Source organism: Phyllobates terribilis, unplaced genomic scaffold (genome assembly GCF_046119375.1).
Source record: "Phyllobates terribilis strain yellow unplaced genomic scaffold, ASM4611937v1 Scaffold_3__8_contigs__length_932513732, whole genome shotgun sequence".
NCBI classification, from domain to species: Eukaryota; Metazoa; Chordata; class Amphibia; order Anura; family Dendrobatidae; genus Phyllobates; species Phyllobates terribilis.
Genome location: NW_027362763.1, coordinates 811,471,842 through 811,498,049, shown reverse-complemented (window position 1 = coordinate 811,498,049; position 26,208 = coordinate 811,471,842).

Here is a 26,208-nt window from a genome sequence, read left to right as displayed (position 1 = left end):
TGCATTAAATCGCTTAATATCCGCATGACTACATGTGCACATGCGGATATTAAGCGATTCAATGTGCGGATGGTACCCGGGTGTGGAGAAGAGGAGACTCTCCTCCAGACCCGAGTACATAGTACCTATTAAAAAAAAAGAATTTTAAATAAAAAATATACATTATACTCACCTTCTGATGGCCCCCGGTCTCCTGTATGATGCGTCCTGGCTCCCCGGTGGCTCGCGATGGTGTGAAACGACCTTCCATGACGTCATTTAGTCATGTGACAGGTCAAGCGACCACTGACGTCGGCGGTCGCATGACCTGTCACATGACTAAATGACATCATGAAAGGTCCTTTTACACCACCGCGAGCCATATTCTTTTTTTAACTATTAACTTGGTCACACTATATAAATCCTTGCCGGTTGCATGGATTTATATAGTGTGACCAAGTGGTCAAGCACTTTTCCAAGTGATGCTAAAATCGCTTGGAAAAGCTCTTGATAAACCGCATGCAGAAATGCATGCAAAAACGCTTGACAAACGCTTCTACCTGGCAGGAAAAACGCATGTAAATTCTGTATGCGTTTTTCCTGCCAGGGAGATGCACTAATATTTGTCATTGGAGGCCCTTGTCACAGGTTGTGCCACATTGTGACTGATATAGGGGATACATATTCCATAGAAATTTACACTGACTGTTGATGACCGACTGATGGCCCTCTGAAAACTTGAATTGAGGGCCACAACAACTACAGTACTCCATCGTAGATAATGTTTGTCAAGGGAGACACTTGTCATGGAAGCTTCCTGCACCTATGACACAGCCCCCCAGGAGTAATTTTTGGAAATATGATGCACATTCTGCACTGGATCAAGTAGTACAGTATCAAGAAGTCTTCTCTTCGCAGGACGCACTCACTGCTACCTTCTAGTACTCCATGTCTCTTGGCCTTTTTCTCTGTAGTCTCTGCCCTTAAATGAGTTAATTAATAGAGTTAGGGCCCTACAATATGAATAAGTGAGGGCACTCTCAAATGTACACAAGAGGGACCTCCAAAATTTCTAGAGGAGGGCATTTCAAAATGTATGTTACAGGGCCACACGAGGGCTCTCACAAAACTCTGCTTTCCTGCCTACTGCAGGCCCTATGAACATTTGAATTTAGGGCCGCAGTATCACATGGTGGTGGAAGAGGAGGAGGAGGAGGAGTGTCAAGCCCAATTCTACAATGGGCACATTGTAAACTGCTATGTAATATGTATTCCACTATCTGAGTGTCAATGATGGAGGGACCGCCCACATGTCTAAGTAATAGCTGTCCCTTCAAAATGCATATTACAGAGCCACCTGAGGCCTCTAACGTCAAAGATCAACATACCTACTGGTACGTTCTAGCTGTGCTTGTAAAGTGCTGGGGAATAGCGAACTAAAAATGATGTATGACAGAGGGACCTTCAACGTGTATAAGTCAGGGCCCTCCCAATTGTTAAAGGTGAAAAAAGCCACAACAGTATGTGTGCACAAAGGCTAAAAGGGATATTTTTTGGTTTCTCTGGTTTATTTAGCCTTATATACAAGTGATTATGCAGGAAAAACTGTTTCTTAACTTTTTTGGCCTGTTAAATGCAATCCAGAGTAGGTTTGGTAGCTGTTCTTGTGTGTCTGTAAAAGTGGCGTAATACTGCGACACACTTTTTCCTAGAAACCATATGTGAGTCAGAAATGCATGCAGGCATATTCTCCAGGCTCTTCCCATTCTGTTTCATCACTTTCCCATCCATTTCAGCCTTTTCCTCAGGCCCCCAGACCCCTTTGTAGGGTCCAGTTGAAAATTACTCGCATTTTCCATTGACTTACATTGAACTCGCTATTCGGAACGAATACGCGATTATTGCAAAGTACTCATTATGAGTATAGTGATTTTGAATATTACGGTACTCGCTCATCACTAGTGATAATAAATGCAATAGCTTTTGGTGTTTTGGTCTGTCTTTGACTCTTTAACAGTGTCTTAGGCTATGTGCCCACGTTGCATTTATGAAGCAGAAAATTTCTGCTGCATAAATGCAAGTCCTCTCCCGGAAAAACGCATGCGGAATTCCGCACGCGTTTATCGCGCATTTTTCGCGCGTTTATCACGCGTTTTCCACATGCGGAATTGCCTTGCATTTTTTATGCATTGGACAAAGGCAATTCCGCATGCGGAAACGCAAAATTAAATGACATGCTGCGGATTTTTGAACGCGGCATAAACGCTGCGGAAAAATCCGCAGCATGTGCATAGAACTTGCGGAATCCCATTGGGGACCGTGGGGTGCGGATATACATGCGTTTTTCAAGCGTTTACGCTGCGGAAATTCCGCAGCATATACGCTTGAAAAATGCTACGTGGGCACACAGCCTAAGGTAATGAAATATCCCAGAATTCTACTGTAATTAATTAATTAACTCTTAAATATCTCAGAAACTAGAGCCAATCAGGAAAAAAACAAATAATCTTACTCAGCATCATAAATTTAATATAAAACCATTCAGACATCATTGGCACCAAAATCACTGTGTTCCAGTGTAATTAGTGCTTTGCATGTGTAGTTTACTGTACATGCTGTGACAGAGTCACTGGTGTTATATGTGAGGGGAGATATGTTTCACTGATGCCCTCTCCAGAATTCCCTGTTTGTTGTCTGAAGGTGCCCAAACCCCCAACTTTGGGCAGATGGGGGGGTGTATATGCAACAGAGTCTCTGGTATTACAGTATATGTGAGGGGAGATATGTTTCACTGTGACTACGAGCGTCAGTGAACTAAACCTACAAATTTCCTCCAGCATGTTATGTGCTGGGGGTTAAACCATCATTTTCAAAGGGAGTGGTTATTTATGAATGACATTGAGAACTGTGGGAAGTCATTCACCATATCTCCACATCAGGGTGTGGCTGAGCAAGGTTTGAGCAAGGTTAAATGCTCAGTCACTGTTTTTTTTTCTTCTGCGTTGTGAGTTTGGAGAGGCAAGTCTCTAGACTGTGGAACATAGAGCTCAGGAGGAGCTGAAGTGTGCTGCAACTTATGCGGGTGAACCCCTCACACATATGGACTGTGTCATTGTTTGTCTTTTGTGTTTCTGTTATGCAAGCAAGGCTGAATTTATTTTGCTGAATCTGTAGTGCTTTATGCCATTATAATAAACCTGCAGATGAAACCGTTCCTGAGTCTACGTCCGAAAGCAGCCGAGTGAGTCGTCTTGCCACAGTTGGTGTGAGAGTGCGGTCAAGATTGCAGGAACACATGTACCTGCCACAGAGATCGGTGGATGTCCAGCCAGCCAGAGATGTCCGGCAGCATGGAGGAGCTTCTCAAGCACCTGCTCCAAATCCAACAACAGGAACACCAGCAGCACCTGCAGAGCCAGCAGCACATGCAGCAGCAGCATCGGGAGATGCTACAGCAGCAATGAGAGCAGCAGTAGCAGAGCCAGCAGGTACAGCAGGAGACAAATGAATTCCTGATGCAGCAGATTCAACTGCAGCAATGGCAGATGGAACTTCTAGCAGGGGAGATCCGCAGCAGAGAAACCGCCCCTTCCCCCAAGTACAGGTGATGTCTCATATGTCCGGAAGGTGGTAAGGCGAGCTATGCAAAAGATGACCCCAGGTGATGATGTTGAGGCATTTATGACTGTGTTTGAAAGGGTAGCAGAGTGGGAAAAGCTGCCGCCGGAGCAGTGAGCGGAGGTGCTGGCCCCCTATTTAATGGGTGAATCCCAAAAGGAATACTATGACCTGGCCCTACAGGATGCACAGGAGTATGCCAAATTAAAATCAGAGATATTGGCACACTCAGGAGTGACTATGTCTGTCAGAGCACAAAGGTTCCACCACAGAGCCTATGCTGGTGACAAACCTCCTCGCTCGCAGATGTTTGACTTGCTACATCTAGTCCAGAAGTAGCTGCAGCCAGAGTCTTCCACTCCTGCCCAGATGATCGAAAGTGTAGTGATGGACAGGTTCATCCATTCCCTTCCCAGGCCGGTGCAGACCTGGGTTGCCCAGGGCGAGCCTTGGAACGCGGACGACCTCGTGGGCCTAGTAGAGAGGTACTAAGTAGTCAAAAACTCCCTCAGGAAACCAGACATAGTCAGTTCCCCGTACTGGAGTACCCAAAGGGGGGCAGGCTCGCCTCATAAGGGGTCTAGAGTCACAAACAGGGGTCGTTCCAATCCCACTGAGGGCCCTGCAAAGACTGTTGTTAAGGACGTGGTCTGTTGGCATTATCATAATCTTGGACACATAGCCACCAGATGCCATATGTCCCCTGAATCAATGAACTACAGCCTAGACCGGCGTTGTTCCTAATAAGCCTATCCGGCCTGTAGTGTTGACGGTTAACCTGGTGAGGGACTGCAGGCATGTGCTGTGTCCATTAATGGGGTGTTGTTGCTTGGACTATTGGACTCGGGGAGTCTTGTGACCCTAATCAGTGCCACCCTTTCCCACCAGCTGATTCCTGCCAAAACTGTGGGCGTTCGCTGCATCCATGGGGACACCAAGGACAACCCTGTGGCCAGAGGTAAAGTAGGAACAGACTGTAGTGCCCAGTCCCATGAGGTCGGGGTGGGCAAGGACCTGATACATCCCTTAATATTGGGATGCAATTTTTCATTGTTTTGGGACTTGTGGGGGAAAGGAACCGGACTAAGTTGCATGGACAAAAGCCAGATCCCTAGGGAAGAACCCCCATCAAAATCTCAAGTGGATGAGTTCTCATTGTGTATCCTTGCCAGTGACGAGGACGAGACTGTGACCGAGGAGGCTGACCTCCCTGAGTTAGAGGTGTCCAGATAACTTTGGGTCAGCTGAAGTTCGGGATTTGACCTTAAAGGGGGCCTTGGACAATGTTACTGTTTATAATGGGGTTGCACAAGAGCTGGGGGCGGACACCAGGTACCCACACTTTGCAGTTCATGGGGAGTTATTGTACCGGGTGACCAAACTAAGAGGTAAAGAGATAGTGGAAAAGCTGTTAGTTCCAGGGACATACCAACGAAGGGTATTAGATATGGCCCATTCAGATGTTCTGGGGGGACACCTGGGGTTGGAGAAAACTCAGGAGAGAATGAGGAGGTTCTATTGGCCAGGATGTTACCGGGAGATCGTAGACTATTGTATTTCCTGCCCCACCTGCCAGATAAGAGCGTTTCTTAGAATTGTGGGATATTACTGGTCGTCTGTCCCAAATTTTGCCATGATGGCCACGCCACTTACGGATGTTCTCAAAGGTACCAAATCAACGATGGTGAAATGGGCGGTTGAAACGGAGACGGCGTTCCAACAGTAGAAGGTGGCACTATATAAGCAGCCGGTCCTGGTCGCACCAGACTTTATTAAAGAATTTGTGGTCCAGACAGATGCTTCAGAAGTTGGCCTAGGAGCTGTGCTTTCCCAAAAGATAAATGGTGAAGAGCATCCCATCCTGTATCTGAGCCGGAAGCTCTCTTCCTGAAAGAAAAATTACGCTATAGTAGAGAAAGAGTGCTTAGCCATAAAATGGGCCATAGATACCCTAAGATATAACCTACTAGGCCGGAAATTTAAACTTGTGTCAGACCATGCCCCTTTGAAATGGTTGAGGGAAAGAAGGGTAAGAATGCCGGGGTGACTAGGTGGTTCTTAGGTCTCCAGGACTTTAATTTTCACGTGTAGCATAGACCAGGGAAGTTGCATGGTAATGCTGATGCCCTCTCCAGAATTCCCTGTTTGTTGTCTGAAGGTGCTCAAACCCCCAGCTTTGGGCAGATGGGGGGGGGTTATATATGGCAGAGTCACTGGTGTTACAGTATATGTGAGGGGAGATATGTTTCACTGTGACTACGAGCGTCAGTGAACTAAACCTACAAATTTCCTCCAGCATGTTATGTGCTGGGGGTTAAACCACCATTTTCAAAGGGAGTGGTTATTTGTGAATGACATTGAGAAGGGTGGGAAGTCATTCACCATTTCTCCACATCAGGGTGTGGCTGAGCAAGGTTAAATGCTCAGTCACTGTTTTTTTTCTGTGTTGTGAGTTTGGAGAGGCAAGTCTCCAGACTGTGGAACTTGAGCACAGAAGGAGCCGAAGTGTGCTGAAACTTGTGCAGACAAACCCCTCACACATATGGACTGTGTTATCGTTTGTCTATTGATTTGCAGATATGCTAGCAAGGCTGAGTTTATTTTGCTGAATCTGCAGTGCTTTATGCTATTATAATAAACCTGCAGACTAAACCGTTTCTACTTCCGAAAGCAGGCGGGTGAGTCGTCTTGCCACAATGTATTAATCTAATAAATAAATAAATGAAAAAAATGACGTGGGGTCCCCCTTATTTTTGATAACCAGAAAACGGTAAAGCAGACACATGTGAGCTGATATTATAAGGCTGAGAAGGTTCATGGTTATTGGGCCCTTCCCAGCCTAAAAATACCATCTCTCAGCCACCCCAGAAGTGGCGCATCACATTAGATGCGCCTATTCTGAAGCTTTGCCTCACTCAGACCTGTGTGGGAACATTTATTCAAATAAATTGGTGAACGAGGGAATGTCTTTTGCTTTTATTTCTCTCTTTTTATGTTTTTCAGGTATCCATTTCTGGACTACGTTGGATTCAGTGGAGTACGGTGGACTACGTCGGACCTGCTAGATTTTTCTTTTTTTAATAAATTGGTGAAACAGGGAAAGTGTGGGGGACTGTTTTATCAACTAAACTGTATTTTGTGCATGTGTGTTTATATTTTTGATTACTTGGTGAGTAATGGGGGTGTCTGATAGACCCCTCTCCGATACTAATCCCAGGGCCTGATACCAGATGTTATTTTTGACATATCACAGTCGACATCAATTCCAGCTACCATTACCCCGATTGCCACCACACCAGGGAAATCAGGAAGAGTGAAGCAAAGTGTCAAAATTGGCGCATCTAATGTGATGCACCACTTCTCGGTTGGCTGGGTATTGGTAATTTTAGGCTGGGAAGGGCCAATAACCATGAACTTTCCCAGCCTGATAATATCTCACAGCTGTCTCCTTTACCTTTGCTGGATATTAAAAATAGGAGGGACCCCACCTCATTTTTTTAATTTATTTATTAGCTTAATATATGTACACAAAACTACATACGCAAAGCAATAGATATCCGTGAGATACATAATTATCTATCTCTCTAATTATCTATTTATTTATCGTTGTATCTTGTATTTACCCCATATCTATCTATCCATCTAACTATCCATTTATTTTTTTGCCCATCTTTAATACTTAAACATCTGTCATTTCTATTCTGCATACTATTCCGGTACATATCACATTGATGGTGAATACGGATGGCATATGGACGGCACAAGGACGACACACAAATAACGCACACGTACACACAGACACACAGACACTAATAACACCAGTACTGTTTTTTCCAGCAATGGAAATATCAGGATATGTGAAGGGGGCCTAAAAGCCAGGACTGAAGATAACTCAAAATCTGGCCATTTGTTCATTTAGATGCCATAGTCAGTCTTGATTTCAGCATGTAAGTAATTAGATGGAGGGTGGAGACCATGATGTTACCTGCTGCTGTTACCATATAGGAATCCTCCCAACCTACAACAAGATCATGAGATGTTGGTATGTCGATCAATGGGTTGCTTTTAGAGATGAGCAGATAAGTAAAAACTCTACTTCACCTGTCCGTGCATATTTTCCTGGGAAATTCAATTTGTGTATTAGTTATTTTCTGTGAATATAATGTCCGCTATGCCCTGGGGTCTCTCAAAATCCCAGAAGATAATGAAAGATGAATAAAATAAAAAATATATACCTATACACATCTCACCCATCTCCTTTCTTCTCCACCTCTGAGAAATGGATGAGAACTAGTGATGAGTGAGCACTAAAATGCATGAGTGCTCGTTTCTTGAGTCGAGCAAATTGGAATACTCGAGTGCTCGAACCCAGCAACGGTCCCAATGTAAGTCTATGGGAAACTTGAGCGTTTTTAAGGCGGCCACCCCTGGAGGTCTGCAGGGGGCCTAAAAATTGCTGAAATCGATAGGACCAGTGCTGAAATGTTATGGGAACAGCATGAGGAAGACCCCTGGAAGCATGTCCGACTCCCATGTCCCTGTTATGAACAATGTTGTCAGAGTATTACGCCACTTTTACGGGTTCACAATAAAACATTCAAAAACTAAACCAAAATGGATTTTCTTTGGAAAAATGTTAAGGAATATCCTTTCCATGGTAATGACTTATATATAAGGCAAAATAAATAGCCCAAACCAAAAATGCTCCTCCACACCTTTGGCTATGTACACATGTAGCGTTTTTGATGCGTTTTTGCACTTTTGCATTGCTTTCAAAAGTGAAAAATACATTCACCGGTAAATGTCACTTTAACATTTTACTACCTTATCTGGCCATGTGGTGTGTGACACATGATCAGACACATCCATACAGGGCTCAAAATACATGGGAACACCATGGGGAAGACCCCTGTAAGCATCTTTGACTCCCAGGTCACTGCCTAAAACTGAGGTAATCAGACGTGATACTATATTACTGCGGGAATAATACAGACATTTTTGGCAACGTGACAAATATTAAACTCCATTTAAAATGGGCAAGGTGTGTGGCAAGGGACAGGGAAGTAGATGTTACGGTGTCGTCCCTGCGTTGCACAAGCACGGGACGGTACATCTCACTGACGCATTCCACTGGGTTAATATTGTGGAAGCTGAGACCCAGTGAGACCCTGGGTGGAACACATCCTCCGGATGCAGAGGATTGTGGGTCCTGAGTCAATCAAGCTTTAACACAATGTTCAGAAGGTTGCTGGAGCCAGTCCACAGTAAAAAAGCAGCCAAAGAGTGCCCGGGAACCTTCCCAGAGACTTTTATTAGCCAGGGCTGCTTCTCAGCAGGGTTGAATGGGCCCACCATAGAACCCAAGACTCCGGTGGGCCCTGGCTTTTCCTTCAGGAGAGTTCATAGTGCAAACCTTGCAAGTCATGATGATAATAGAGGCCACCATCTCCTTAGCTTGCTCCACCATAGAACCCAAGACTCCGGTGGGCCCTGGCTTTTCCTTCAGGAGAGTTCATAGTGCAAACCTTGCAAGTCATGATGATAATAGAGGCCACCATCTCCTTAGCTTGCTGCTGGTACTTTTCTATGGGAATCAGCTTGGCTCCAACCAGCCTGGAATATTTCCAGTGAACTATGGCACGACAACATGGTATTAACAGTGCCTCCAGTACCAGTAGCAAAGCCTTCCACAATTTCCTTTTCAGGAATTTTATTTGCTAGACTGAGTGGCTCCCCAAATACATTAGTTTCTCTCAAAGGAGCTGGAGATACTGAGTGCCAGTAGGTGCAAGTTTCTCCAGCAGGTTAGACCAGAGATTACATAAGAAAAAATATTGGGAGAGATTAGTTCACAGATGTACGGAGGAGAATGGGTAATGGATGGCTTTGTAGGTCAGTATTAGTAGTTTGAACTGGATACGCAAGGGAATAGGGAGCCTGTGAAGCGATCTTATAGATTGAAATTAGTGATGAGCGAGTATGTTCGGTTAACCCTTTCGACGAGTATACTCGGCCGAGCACCGAGTATTTATAGAATGCTCGGTCTTTAAGTTTTCGTCGCTCTGTGAACATGATTTGCAACTGTTTGACAGATTTAATACATGTGAGGAATGCTGGAAAAACAGGCTTTCCTCACATGTATTAAATCTGTCAAACAGTCGCAAATCATGTACACGGAGCGACGAAAACTTAAAGCCCGAGCATTCTATAAATACTCGGTGCTCGGCCGAGTATACTCAGCGAAAGGGTTAACCGAACATACTCGCTCATCACTAATTGCAATCTTATAGATTGTTGGAGCCAGTCCACAGTAAAAAAGCAGCCATAGAGAGCCCGGGAACCTTACCAGAGACTTTTATTAGCCAGGGCTGCTTCTCAGTAGGGTTGGACGGGCCCACCAGAGAACCGGAGAATCATCCGGTGGGCCCGGGCTTCTCCATCAGGAGAGTTCATAGTGCAAACCTTGCAGGTCGTGATGATAATAGAGGCCACCATCTTGCTGTTGGTACTTTTCTGTGGGAAACAGCTTGGCTCCTACCAGCCTGGAATATTTCCAGTGAACTATGGCATGGCGCCATGGTATTAGAAGTGTCCCCAGTACCAGTAGGAAGCCATCCACAATTTCTTTCTCATAAATGTTATTTGGTAGACTGAGTGGCTGCCCAAATACATTAGTTTCTCACAAAGGAGCTGGAGATACTGAGTGGCAGTATGTGCAAGTTTCTCCAGCATATTAGATATCAGAGGGAGAACAGAGAGGGCAGCACAATGGTTCAGTGGTTAGCACTGAAGCCTTGCAGCGTTGGGGTCCTTGGTTCAAATCCCACCAAGGACAACGTCTGCAAGGATTTTGAATGTTCTCCCCGTGTTTGCATGGGATTCCCCCTCAGTAAAAAAGCAGCCATAGAGTGTCTGGGAAACTTCACACAGACTTTTCTTAGCCAGGGCAGCTTCTAGGCAAGGTTGGATGGGCCCTGGCTTCTCCATCAGGAGAGTTCATAGCGCAATTTTTTCAGCTGCTATTGGGCTCTTGAGTGGAGAAGAAAGGTGGGCCCTCAGAATCAAATCCTCTGGTGGGCAAAATGTTCTGCAGTCTGACACTGCTTCTCAGTAAGAGTTGTATTTCACCACAGCCATATTCTTTAGCTTCGTGAAAGGACTGGCATAGAGGGAAACCGAATCTACTCTGCCTGTCATTTCTCTCAGGAAGTCCTTTAATGCAGCTTGTTGCATAAGCAATGGCATCCTGTCCAACATCAGCTCACACTTCTCGGTGGTGCTTCAACACACAAAGATCTTTCTTTGCGACTTTAATTTCATGACTACAGCGATGGGCAATGGCCTGATCTGCAATACAGTTTGAGAAATAACATGCATAAGCACGTCAAATCTACAGTAAAAAAGCAGACATAGCGTGCCTGGGAACCTTCACACAAACGTTTCTTAGCCAGGGCTGCTTCTCAGAGAGAGTTGTATTTCACCACAGCCATATTCTTTAGGTCGGATGAAAGGACTGGCATACAGGGAAACAGTATATACTCCTGCTGTCATTTCTCTGCCAGCAGCTTCCGGCCATTGTCACACACGACCATGCCTGTATGTTCAGTGGTGAGAGCCACAGATCTGCCTGCTGTGTTACAGCTTTCAACAACTCTGAAGTGGTGTGCGGTTTGTCACCTAAGCATTAGGCATATTATCTTCAGCACTGTTACGCACATGCCCGGACTGACTGGTGTGAGCGTGGTTAGTGATCCCACTGGACCATGAACCGAGGAGTGCCTGGAGGGGCGTGACTAAGTATCAACTCGGTCTGACCAAGGTCGCACGGCGGCTCAATCGACTCCCTGAACCAGGGAGGAACCGAGCAGAGGGACCAGGTGCTACTCCAGGTCAGACCCCGGTCACAACTGTTGACCCACACCGGGGAATGCAGGAACAGGCAGGTTAGGCTGGCATATTGAAAGGTGGGTACTGGCAGGCACAGCTGGTATGAAGACAGGTGGGTACTGGCAGGCACGGCTGGTATGCAGACAGGTGGGTACTGGCAGGCATGGCTGGTATGCAGACAGGTGGGTACTGGCAGAGCGGAATGCAGGCAGGATAGGGACCAGTGCAGACTGGGATACGGGAATAGAGCCGCAGGTGCGGCAGACAAGCAGAGCAGAGCAAAACCCACAGGTGCAGTAGACAAGCAGAGCAGAGCAAAACCCACAGTTGTGGTAGACGAGCAGAGCAGAGCAAAACCTGTAGGTGCGGTAGACAAGCAGAGCAGAGCAAAACTCGCAGATGCGGTAGACAAGCAGAGCAGAGCAAAACCCGCAAGTGCGGTAGACAAGCAGAGCAGAGCAAAACCCGCAGGTGCAGTAGACAAGCAAAGCAGAGTAAAACCCGCAGGTGCAGTAGACAAGTAAAGCAGAGCAAAACCCACAGGTGCGGTAGACAAGCAGAGCAGAGCAAAACCACAGGTGCGGTAGACAAGCAGAGCAGAGCAAAACCCGCAGATGTGGTAGACAAGCAGAGAAGAGCAAAACCCGCAGGTGCGGTAGACAAGCAGAGCAGAGCCAAACCCGAAGGTGCAGTAGACAAGCAGAGCAGAGCAAATACACGCAAGGTACTTACAATGAAGTAGCGAGTGGACACTAAACTCACAAACAGAAATACAGAGACGAGTTGGAGTTAGGTGCACGTTCAGACACTGCAGGAAAAGGGAATATACGATCATAGAGACAAACAAGTAGCAGGCTAAGACACTGTTCAGACAGGAACTGAACCAAGAACAAGATACAGGAACGAGCCTGGAAACTCAGCCGCCAGGGTGGCGGAAACAGACTAGAAGTCACAGATACAGGTAACGGGCCTGGGTATACAGCCCCCAGGGTGGTGGAACAGATTAGAAGTCACAGATACAGGTAACAGGCCTGGGTATACAGCACCCAAGGTGGCAGAAACAGACAAGATACAGGACAGGACCTGGCAACTCAGTTGCACAGAACACACTGAAAGAAAGTTTTGCTCAGGCACCTCCTACTGGGTGGAGGGGGTTTAAGTATCCAGAGACTCACAGCAATAGGCTGGGGACACATTAGGGCTGTGCACACAGTAACTATAAGAAACAGGCAGTAACCGTGCCGCCGCCCTAAGCAATCAGACAAGAGACATGCACACAGCAGGCACTGGAGCAAAATGTGCAGCCTGGACCGACAGGCAAGATGGCAGTCTTGCATGGTGGGAGGTGGTAAGCCATGCCAGCACACAGCCAGGGATGTTACAAGCACAGCCTGTTGCCGCTTCGCCAAGGCAGTGCTGCAGTGATTCCAGCTTGTGACTGATGTGACCATTTCGGAAATAGAGGCCGAATAGGAGGAGGAGGAGGTGCAGGAGCTGAACAATGTGATTACATTGAGGTTACATTGACAAGTCTGGTTTTTATACTAAGGAAAGATCCTATTGTGTTTGTTTGTTTGTTTTTTTGTTGTTTTTTTACGTCTCTTCAAATGTGTATTAGAGTGCGTCCTAATTTTTTGCAGCCCTAGAAATTGCTGCATATGCAATAACAGTATAGGAGACCCACTCCTTAATAATTTTGAAGGACAATTGAAATAGATTCTATATTCTAGAATATTAAATGTGTTATCTGACTTGTTATCTGACTGATTTGTTTACGGGTGAGGTATCGCAGTATGGATAGCATATTACACCGATCCAGCCTGATATTATTACCTTATACTGCGTGCTGCTGGTGCGGCCCAAAAAAATTTAAAATCTATTCCCTATTGATAACGCTGTTAGATGCATTAACAATAGGGACAGGTGCTAGGTGGTATCATCAGCTCCATAAAAGTGGCATAATACTCTGCCAACAATGTTCACAGATATGCTATTTGTCAGTGGTCAACTGTGTATAGGTTCGAACTCACAACTGCAATACTTTAAATGGAGTGTAATTTTTGACAAGCTCACAAAAATTTCTGGATTATTAGGGCAGTCACATGGGATCACGTCTGATGGCCACAGTTTCAGGCAGTCACCTAATAGTATAGTATTTGTCAGCGACCAAGTGTCAATTGGTACAACAAAACACAGCTGGCTAACTTTAAATTCAGTGGAATATTTGGCACGCTCTATAAAATTTCTGTATTATTAGGGCAGTCAAATGGGATAACGTCTGATTTACACGGTTTCAGGCAGTTGCCTAATAGCATGGTATTTGTCAGCGACCAAGTGTCTATTGGTTCAAAAAAACAGACCTGGCTGAGTTTAAATTCAGTGGAATATTTGGAATGCACCACAATATTTCTATTTTATTATGACAGCCATATGGGCTAACGCCTAATCATTGAAAAAATTTCAAAAAAATCTGGCTGTATTCTGCGAACAAGCAAATTGAGCAGTAAAATGGTGTACTCTGGATTGCTTTTTAAGGAAATAATCAGGATTAAGATAAAAAAACAAATTAGCCGCTGATATTCATTTGCTCTCTAAAGAATGCCGAGTACCAAGCAGTGGCGAGCACACTCGCTCATCACTAATGACAACACATTTTTAGAAATGAGAAAATGGGGGTGTGTTGGTATAAATTATAAAATGGATTACCAAACCTAACTAATTATTATTATACTAACTTAATTAAGCAATCTCAAAACTGGATGAATAAAAATGAATCTCCGGCTTGGACAAAGCTGGAAGCTTATTCCAATAGCAACATGCCCCCAGTTTCACTACTTTTGAAGCATATTATTAATCCCTCTCTTACACTTCCCCAACACCCTACTATATCAGCAGTTATTCTGCATGGGAAAAACTTGCTAGTGTTTCAAGTAAAAAAATGTCAGAATTTGATAAAATCAAAAACATCTCAATTTATTTTATTGAACTTATTTCTGGGCAAAAAATTCCCGACTCTTGGAAATCTTTGGGCTTAAAGAAAATCAGGGATTTTCATGATGGAATCAAATTTATTCCCTTCCAAAACCTAAAAATGTGTAATAAGCAAACTGAGTCAGATATTGGAATTTTCAAAAGTATAAGGAAAACAATATCTACTCTCTTAAAACAAAAAACTGTAGCAACTGAACCCATTAGCTTACTTCTTTGCAATTCAAACAGTAACTTGTTATGGAGGACCAAAAATATATATGATTGCATTAACCAAGATACCTCTTTTGGAAAAACTCCCTTTATGTTAAACTGGGAAAGAGATTTGAAGAAAACCTTTTCTCCAGAGCAATGGCAAGCTAGCTTAAAATCCACTTACTCATCAAACATTTGCGTCTTCTTACATGAGACCTTTTACAAAACCATCTTTAGATGGTATTTTACTCCAAATAAACTAGCAAAGGCTTCCAATCTCCTTTGTTGGAGTGATTGTGGGCTCAAGGGAGATTTATTATACATTTTATGGGAATGTCCCAAACTTCAACATCTTTGGAAAGAAATATCATTACTTATCAATCAAATAACAAGACAAAACATTATTTTACTTCCTCAAATAGCTTTGCTATCTTTAGCTTTGGATGTGGTAAATCCATCTTTGAGACCTATATTAATTCACGTTTTTCTAGTAGCTAAAAATGCCAAAGCAGCAAATTGGAAAAACACATCCATTCCCACCACTGAAAATATTTTAGACAAAATAACTCTTCATAATTCTTACTAGAGAAGCCACGCCATATCAAACAATTACTATCCAAAGTACTATAAGACATGGGTACCATGGATTAACTTTTCCTCTAATTAGCTAAGTTTTGTTTGAGACATTGATAACTTTATGAAATGGTTACTGACTAATATTGTTATGTTTGATTATTAATTTTTTATGTCTAACTTATATTCACAAAAATGTTAAACCCTATTAGTATATTTTGAATTTAATATTATAACCACTGTTAATAAGATTATTAAAATATTGTTGTTATTCTCCTATCCCTCCATCTATTCCCTTCTTTCATCTTCCCTAAGTTTACCCAATAAAGATCAACTTTCTTTCCTTCCCATACCCTTACCCCTTCCCCTTCTAACCATTTATAAAACTTAAATAACATGATTGGAATAAATTATAAAATGGATTTTCCTTGAAAAAATTTCCAGGATAATGACTTGTATATAAGGCAAAATAAATAATAGAAAAAATGCCCCTCCATACCTTGGGCTATGTTCACATGTTGTTTTTTTGCTGCATTTTTGCACATTCGCATTGCATTCAGCGATGAAAAATACATTCATCAGTAAATGTAATTTTAACATTTTACTACTTTATCTTGCCATGCGGTGTGTGAGACATGATCAGACTCATCCTGTTTAATTTATGAATGAGGGACTCTGAAAGTCAAAAAGCCTTTATTTAGAGGACCATTTGGCGGCCCTTACTATTGTTAGAGGGCCTGTAGTCAGCATTCACTATTGTTAGAGGGACAGCTATATTACTGCAGTATAATTTATCCTTCTGAGGTGGGCAAATTTTCTCTTTAGCATTAATGTTGTAAAGTTTGAAACTTGGAGGGCCAGCAGGCGGCTATTCATTGCATGGCCCTATATTGCTACTGCAATATAATGTATCCATCTGAGGTGGTCAAATTTTATTTTTCGTATATATTCTGTAAAGTTTAAAATTTGGCTATCCAGCAGGCAGCCCTCACATTTTATGGATGTCCAGCAGGCGGCCCTCACAATTTATACAGTGCTAGCAGGTGGCTTCAACTATTTTTAGAGGGCCAGCAGATGTCTTGGGGACAGATGTAACCAAGATAGAGCTTTTTGGTAAAGCACATCATTGTGTGCAAGGCATCATGAAATGTGAAGATTTCCAAAGGATTATGGGTTGCAATGTAGTCACCAGTGTCATACAGCTGGGTTTGCATTCTAGGTCATGGGTCTTCCAGCAGAACAATGACCCCAAACATTCTTCAAGAAGCACCCAGAAATGGATGGAAAAGCACTGGAGAGTTCTGAAGTGGTAATTCCAGCTCCAGTAACGTCAAGTCTCCCACCACTTCCTCTTACAGAAGCTGTAGATAAATTGTGAATGACACATTAAATCATTAAATTTTGTTAACTTTGATCAATTTCTGTTAAATTAGAAAAAATTCTGACAACTTCGATGAATTTCTGTCAACTATGATAAATTTCTGTCAACTTTGATGAATTTCTAAGTAAAAATTATGAATCAGTCAATGAGTGTATGGAACAGATCAATCTAGTTAAGGACAGTGGAAGAGATGTATGCGACCAGAATGAACACTTATTTCCAGCAGATGATATCACCTAGCATCTGTCCCTATTGTAAATGCAGCTAACAGGGGTATCAATAGGTGTTATGATCTGCTACAAGCACTAAGGAAAGACAGGAGATCTGTCCCTACAATAGAACTAAGCTAGATCCCTACGATGTAACAGGGAACCTGATCCTGCGATCAGACCCGCTAAAGTCCTCAGCTAGTCTGAACGAAGACCTATAGATGTGAGGGAGGGATCCCTACAAGAACTAGGGACTGGGAGAAAGATGGACACCTCCTAGCAGAAATTGTAGCTGTAAAAAGACAAACAAACAACATAGAACATAGAGGTCCAAAGACCTAGCTAAACTGACTGAGTAAGGTAACAAAGCACCTGGCTAGCTTAAGAGTAGAAATTACAATGAAGTCCAGCATGGCCAGAAGGGCGGAGCAGGATTAAATAGGCAAAAAAGGTCATGTGACCAGCAAAATAGAAAAAACCTAACAGGAGAGTTCTAACAATAGGGAATAGAACAGTTTATTTTGGGTTGCAGCAGAACGAAGTATATGGTAATATTCCCTGACTAGATGCCTGTAATACGCTATCCCTAGTGCTATAGCTCACCCGTAAATAAATTGCAAATAAGAGAGGTAATAAGAATATTAAATAGAATTGATTAACCAATGGAGGCCTGGATTTAGAGTCACCTGCAAAATTAAAGTGGAAAAACACACTACAGGCTGACCCAACTTTGATTTAATGTCTGTAAAACAAGTCAAAATGAGGCTCAGTATTGTGTGTGGCCTCCACGTGCCTGTATGACCTCCCTACAATGCCTTGGCATGCTCCTGATGAGGTTGCAGATGGTCTCCTGTGGGATCTCCTCCCAGACCTGAACTAAAGCATCCGCCAACTCCTGGACAGTCTGTGGTAAAACGTGATGTTGGTTGATGGAGCGAGGCATGATGTCCCAGATGTGCGCAATCGGATTCAGGTCTGGGGAACGGGCGGGCCAGTCCATAGCTTCAATGCCTTCATCTTACAGGAACTGCTGACACACTCCACCCACATGAGGTCTGGCACTGTCCTGCATTAGGAGGAACCCAGAGCCAACCGCACCAGCATATGGTCTCACAAGGGGTCTGAGGCTCTCATCTCGGTACCTAATGGCAGTAAGGCTACCTCTGGCGAGCACATGGAGGGCTGTGCGGCCCTCCAAAGAAATGCCAACCCACACCATTACTGACACACTGCCAAACCGGTCATGCTGAAGGATGTTGCAGGCAGCAGATTTCTCTCCTCGGCATCTCCAGACTCTGTCACATCTGTCACATGTGCTCAGTGTGAACCTGCTTTCATCTGTGAAGAGCACAGGGCATCAGTGGCGACTTTGCCAATCCTGGTGATCTGTGGCAAATGCAAAGCGTCCTGCACAGTGTTGGGCTGTGAGCACAACCCCCATCTGTGGACGTCGGGCCCTCATACCACCCTCATGGAGTCGGTTTCAAACCATTTGTGCAGACACATGCACATTTATGGCCTGCAGGAGCTCATTTTGCAGGGCTCTGGTAGTGCTCCTCCTGTTCCTGCTTGCACAAAGGCGGAGGTAGCTGTCCTGCTGCTGGGTTGTTTCCCTCCTATGGCCCCCTCCACGTCTCCTCGTGTACTGGCCTGTCAGCCTCTGGACACTATGCTGACAGACACAGCAAACCTTCTTACCACAGCTCGCATTGATGTGCCATCCTAGATGAGCTGCACTACCTAAGCAACTTCTGTGGGTTGTAGAGTCCGTCTCATGCAACCACGAGTGTGAAAGCACAGCCAACATTCAAAAGTGACCAAAACATCAGCCAGAAAGCATTGGTACTGAGATGTGGTCTGTGGTCCCCATCTGCAGAACCACTCATTTATTGAGTGTGTCTTGATAATTGCCAATAATTTCCATCTATTGTCTATTCCATTTGCACAACAGCACGTGAAATGGATGGTCAATCAGTGTTTCTTCCTATGTGGACAGATTGACTTGACAGAAGTTGACTTGACAGAAGTTTGAAGTACTTGGAGTCATATTCTGTTGTTTAAGTGTTCCCTTTATTTTTTGAGCAGGGTGTATATATATATATATATATATATATATATATATATACATATATATATATATATATACACTGTGTGCAGAATTATTAGGCAAGTTGTATTTTAGAGGATTATTTTTATTATTGATCAACAACTATGTTCTCAATCAACCGAAAAGACCCATAAATATCCAAGCTTTATATTTTTGGAAGTTGGAGTGTTTTTTTTTAGATTTGGCTATCTTAGGAGGATATCTGTTTGTGCAGGTAACTATTACTGTGCAGAATTATTAGGCAACTTAATAAAAACCAAATATAATCCCATCTCACTTGTTTATTTTCACCAGGTAAACCAGTATCAGTGCACAAAATTTAGAAATAAACATTTCTGACATGCAAAAACAAAGACCCAAAAAATTAGTGATCAATATAGCCACCTTTCTTTATGATGACACTCAACAGCCATCCATCCATAGATTCTGTCAGTTGCTTGATCTGTTTTCTATCAACATTGCGTGCAGCAGTCACCACAGCCTCCCAGACACTGTTCCAAGAGGTGTACTGTTTTCCCTCCCTGTAGATCTCACATTTTATGATGGACCACAGGTTCTCTATGGGTTTCATATCAGGTGAACAAGGGGGCCATGTCATTATTTTTTCTTCTTTTAGACCTTTACTGGCCAGCCACGCTGTGGAGTAGTTGGATGCATGTGATGGAGCATTGTCCTGCATGAAAATCATGTTTTTCTTGAGCGATACTGACTTTTTCCTGTACCACTGCTTGAAGAAGTTGTCTTCCAGAAGCTGGCAGTAGGTCTGGGAGTTGAGCTTCACTCCATCCTCAACCTGAAAAGGTCCCACAAGTTCATCTTTGATGATACCAGCCTATACCAGTACCCCACCTCCACCTTGCTGGCGTCTGAGTCGGACTGGAGCTCTCTGCCCTTTATTGATCCAGCCTCTGGCCCATCCATCTGGCCCATCAAGAGTCACGCTCATTTCAGCAGTCCATAAAACCTTTGAAAAATCAGTCTTAAAATATTTCTTGACCCATTCTTGACATTTTATCTTATGTTTCTTGTTCAAAGGTGGTCGTTATTCACCCTTCCTTACCTTGGCCATGTCCCTGAGTATCGCACACCTTGTGCTTTTTGATACTCCAGTAACGTTGCAGCTCTGAAATATGGCAAAACTGGTGGCGAATGGCATCTTGGCAGCTTCACGCTTGATTTTCCTCAGTTCATGGACAGTTATTTTGCGCCTGTTTGGCCAACACGCTTCTTGCGACCCTGTTGGCTATTTGCCATGAAACGCTTGATTGTTCGGTGATCACGCTTCAAAAGTTTGGAAATTTCAAGACTGCAGCATCCCTCTGCAAGACATCTCACAATTTTGGACTTTTCAGAGCCAGTCAAATCTCTCTTCTGACCCATTTTGCCAAAGGAAAGGAAGTTGCCTAATAATTAAGCACACCTTATATAGGGTGTTGATGTCATTAGTCAACACCCCTCCTCATTACCGAGATGCACATCACCAGATTTACTTAATTGGTAGTTGGCTCTCAAGCCTATGCAGCTTGGAGTAGGACAACATGTATAAAAAGTATCAAAGTGATCAAAATACGCATTTGCCTAATAATTCTGCACGCGGTGTATATATATATATATATATATATATATATATATATATATACATATATACAGGGTGGTCCAAAAGTAGGTGGACAGAAATAATAAGGGTATGAAGGTTATGGAACAGTCACAAGAGATAAGTATCTCGAAATTCTAATGAATCAAGTTGTTCCCCAGTTACAGCAACAGCCTAATTCAAATGACCTTTATTTCCAACAAGATGGGGCCCCTCCACATTATTCAAGAGTAGTCCGCGAGTATCTTGATGAAACATTTCCTAATAAATGGATTGGCCGAAGAGGCCCACTTGATTGGCCGGCACGTTCACCAGACTTGACTCCAATGGATTTTTTCTTTTGGGGAGTACTCAAGGACAAAGTTTATAGTCGAAAACCAAAAAGTGTCAGTGATTTGAAAAATCATGATGAAATGCATATCAAGAAATTAATACCCAAAGAGACTTGTGCAAAAAAGTTTGTCGAAGCGTAAGAGGCAGACGTCAAAGCTGTGCAAATTGTAATGGAAAACAGTTTGAGCACCTGCGTTGATAAAATTTAAGAGCTTTTGTATTATTGTTCAGAATAAAATTTAATTGTCAATGTTATGCTTGTGTTAGTAAATATAATTTTATATATAAATCAAAATAAATGTTATTATTTTCTATCCACCTACTTTTGGACCACCCTGTATATATATTACGGAATGTTAGAGGTAGGCCTCTAAAAGTTGTTCCTACGGGCATCATAAACACCCTTAAAACTAATGGCGGTGTTTCATGATGGTCACCCTGTTGATATGATGGTGGATGATGAGAAGAAGGAGAAGGAGGAGGACAACATAAAAAACCGAAATCCTGAAGTGTATTCCCATGTCTGGGTGTAAAGGGGTGCATGGGCATAGACAAAAAAAAATAAACACTGGTTTTGAGTTTATGTTCTGCTGCTGTCATCTGGTGGTGTTGAGAAGTTTGGGCCAATCCAGCCTTTGTTCATTTTGATAAGAGTCAGCCTGTCAGCATTTTCAGTTAAAATACATCTGGCGGCACTAAAAAGCCACTCTGACAAAATGCTAGTGGCAGGGCAGGCATAGAGAGACAGTTCATGCCACATGTGCAGCTTGGTTATCTAATAGTTGTAAGGCACAGAGGAATCACAGAGGACGCTGGTACGATCACCAAGGTACTGCTTCAGTATCTTCCAAAACTTTTCCCTCTTTGTCAGAGTACCCTGTGCATCAGGGTCTGGGCACTAGGAGGGTCTGAGAAAACTGTACCAGACCAGTGTAATATAGCATTCCTAGCCACAAGCACTTGTCCACGTGTCGTGGCTAGGTTTACCTTCCCAGTAACTGCATTAGTGAGGGCAAGGGTAATGTTCTGGGACACGTGTTTGTGTAAGGCGGGGACGACACACTGGGAAAAATAGCGGCGGCTGGGGAATGAGCACCGAGGGATGGCCCCCACCATGAGGTTGCAGAAAACTTCCATCTCCACAAGCCTAAAAGACAACATTTCCTGTGCAAGCACCCTGGAAAAGTTGCGGTTTTGTATTGTGGCCTGTGGGTGGGGGGCTGCGGATTTACCCTTGCGTTCCAAGGACTGGGGTAAGGACAACAGAACGTTGCGCTGGGATAAGGACATGGACGTGGTTGCTGACGGTGGTTGCAAGTGTGCAATGACAGGTACAGGGTGGGAGGCATCTTCACCTGCCTCATGGACAGGGGATTGGTGTGCACGCACAAAAGCGGAACAGGCAGTGGTGTCACCCGTGACACTGCTTCTAGACCCTGGCGTTCGGCCCAACTAGTTGGGTGCTTTGCTGTCATGTGCCTGAGAGTGCTGGTGGTGGTAAGACTGGTAGTTTTGCTGCCCCTGCTGATGGTGGCATGGCAGATATTTCAAATAGCCTTTTTTGGGTTAACTTGACAATCTTTAAAAAAGAACCAGACAAGTGAAGACCTAACAGTTGGACTGGCAACTTCCCTCGTGTTGGTGTTCTAGGGAACAGTTGCCCGCCTTGTGTCTGTGGCCACCTCCCTGCTTCTTCCTGCCTGTTGTGGAGCTGTTGTGGCCCCCTCTACTCTCAGCTGCTGTCTTCGCTATGCATGTCACCTTCCAAGGTTGGGTCAGTGACTTCATCGTCCACCACCTCATCTTCCACATATGCACGCTGGTTCTCCTCCTGACTTTCTGGCAATTGAGTCTCATCATCATCCACCTCTTGCAACAGTAATTTTAGCTTCCCATCATCGCCTTTTTGTGACCACAGCTGCTAAAATATTTGGGCATCGCTGCAAGCGACCTCCTCATGCCCTGCTTGAAGCAGACAGAACGAGAGGCCAGAATCTATAAATAGAAATGTAAACAGCTCTTCAGAGTGTCCAAGTGTGGAATTACTTGTCTCCGGCACTCGGCATGGTGGGAGGAAGGAGGACCAGGGTGAGTCCAGACTCACGGCTACTGAGAGTGAACCATGTGGAAGAAAGGGCAGTGGTAGCAAACCTACTGGAAGCATTATCTGCTATCCAACCAAGAACCTTTTCACACTGGTCTGGCTTCAAAAGTGGTGTTTATCGGCCACCTAGAAAGTGGGTCAGGAAGTTAGGTCGACATGATGTGGGTGCTTGTTGACCTCCCGCGGCAGGCACAGTTTCACTTGCCCACGGCCTCGGCCTCTGCATGCACCATCAGCATCACGTCCACTTCTCTGAGACTTGCCCATTTTAAATGGAGTATAATATTTCTCAGCTTCAAAAAAATTTCAGGATTATTAGCGGAGTAATATTTGATCACCTCTGATGACCAAGTTTCTAGGCAGTGGTGGTATAGCAATGCTATTGGTCAGTGGCCAAGCCAAGTAATATTTGATCACTTCTGATGATGGACAAGTTTCTCTGCTTGCACTATATATTCAAATCTACCAAATTTTGCTGTATGCTGTTAACAAGCAAATGGACGAGTATAGATGGTATATTATAAGTAGTAGTAGGAGTCTAAATGCCCACTTCTGGTTTCTGACAGGTGCCCCGCCCCTTTTGTCACCTGTCCCGCCTCTAATTCTGGTCTAAACCCCTCCCCTCTCCTCCCTGTTCTCCGCCCACTCGCCGCCCCTATGTGTGTCAATGCATGTTACATCCCCACCCAGGTAGCAACCCCATACAGCCTCTATTACACTCCCATCTTGTGGGATCATATGTCAGTCCTTGATAGGTGGTGATCGTGCCATTAGCTTTCTGTAAGCCGAATTGCTTGAAGGTGATCATAGCCTTCCCCCCAAGGCTGTAGGTTAAAGTGTAAGCTGAGTATGTAAGAAAACATGTCAAGACATGTTTTGTGAAAGAAGGCAGCCCCAGGTTTCCAAGGGTAATAAAAAACCAAGGGTTAATGATTGTAGTGTATATAGTATCCCAAATTATTATTATGTAAGCATGAGAAAAGCTAACCATACCTCGTGGCCGTGTTTACAAATAAAATACATTTATTGTAGCTTCACACAGATTACAGACCAATAATATGAGTAAAGTAATAAAATAAATGACATATTTACGCTAAGAGTGGGGCAGTGTGGTAATGTTAGTTATAGGTATACACAAATCAATAAATGAAAAAGGTGTAAAATAGATCTAAAAAATATAGCGTTATACAAACAGGTCTATAGGTTACAATACATTCATTTCAAAGCTAATATTTACAAAGTTAACCATGCGCTTGGCGACAGCAGTGAGATCTCTGTTTTGGCAGCAAACTGCCTCTAGTGGCCGTAGTTGAGGTAGCGAGTACTTGTGATATTTTTTTAAAGGATTTGAAGCGTGCTCAACATCATTTTTAAATCATCTCTGGTCGTATGGTGACCGATCACGGTCAAAGGTATGTTTAATTCGGCCACAACCCTCATAAAAAAGTCCCATCCATGTGGAATGTTCTTTCGGGTTAGTCCGTTTGCATAATGTTTCGTACAAGGTCCAAAAAATGGGTGCCGGGAACGACGGAACCTTTGTAGACAAATTCACCTTTCTCAGTCCATGTAGCAATATCTTCGTGTTGCAAGAAGGTGTTGAGTAGTATATCGGCATTTTTTTCGGAAACAAGGATTGAGGTGATCTACAAGCTTGCGGGCAGAGGGACGCATCTCTATTTCAGACGCTGGTGATGGTGATTGTCCACCGTCAGGAGGGATCACACGGTTTAAATGTGTAAGTTCAGAACCTTTGCGTTTAGCATGCAGCAAACTTCTCTGTAGTATTTTGGTGTACCTTTTAATCTTTACATGGCTTTGGCATTACAATAACTGGCAGGCAATCCCTGCATGTTTATTGGCTGTCTAAAAAGTGGAAAACATGCGGAGTGGGAACTCGAACTTGTGCCTGAGCCCCAAAAAAATACTTGCCGACTAACGAGCATCTCAAGCACCATGATGCACGAGCGAGTAATGAGCAGTGACAAGCACGCTCGCTTATCACTAGTAATCACTTCTCCACAAGATAAATGATAACTTATTGATTGGTGTAGGGACCCGCATTGATCGGCGGAATGTGGTGCTTTTATCCCCATTAGACTAGAGCTGCATATGCGACTTGACCATTGATCCATTCATTCCCTCAGTGGCTGCGAGCGCTCCACTTGTTTTTTTTGGAGATGCTCCAAAGAGAATGAATGGAGCTGCGGTCAGACATCCCACCTGCCTCTCCATTTTAAAATGGGGATAAAAGTGTCCTGTCAGGGATAAAAGTTCCCCATTCTTCCGATAAGTGCGATTGCCAATGGTTGGACCCAAACGATCAATAAGTTATCACCAAGCCCATGGACCTACTGTAATTGTACATCCCAGTTATGGTGGCGCACAGTAGATGTGCAGGAGCCTCCTGTGTTTTACGACGCTCCACTATAACGGGGATATTGGCTAACAGATAATTGCACGTAGTTATAGGGTGGGCCCCTGGGGTCAATTCCTCCTGTGGGTCCCAGACATCCCAGTCCGACACTGATTGCATCTAAATAGTAAATGTGCGATTAAAATATACTTTAGAACTAAAATAGCGCTCTAATTGTTCATCCACAGGGTTAATATGATTTAAGGAAAAATTAACAAGATTAAAGAAATGTTCATAACAGGTATTATACTGTACATAAGATTACATGGGGAAGAAAAGCACACAAAGCAAAATAATAACACAAACAGAAAGCCATTTAATCCTTTAAACAAGTCTGCCATTACATGAATAAAGAAGTAGTTATTGGTTTCTGCAATGTGGCATATGACACATTTCCAGCCCTTTCGAACAATAATTGCTTTCTCAATCATTTCCCTTTTTCACTTTCATTGATATTGTTATTATAGCTATTGTGTTTTCCACCTTTGATATCTGTGTTCTGACTGCTTATTATTATGATTACTTCCACTAAGAGGCACCTGAAATGATGACTAGAACGACACTTAAAAAGCAGCAAGACAAATCAGCTTCAGTTCACAGTTCTGGATGAAACCTGGTTAAAACCAGCTGGATTGCTGTCTCTAGAATAAATGTTTAGAAAAGGCATGATTATATCACTCAGTGACACTGTGAACGTTACAATTTATCAATCATCTTGTTTACTTGCAGTCTCAGTAGGAGGCACAGCTTTCTCACTTAACAATAAATATCTGCCACAAATCATATGATGGGTGAAGAAATGAAAGGCAGACAGGTTAAAAACT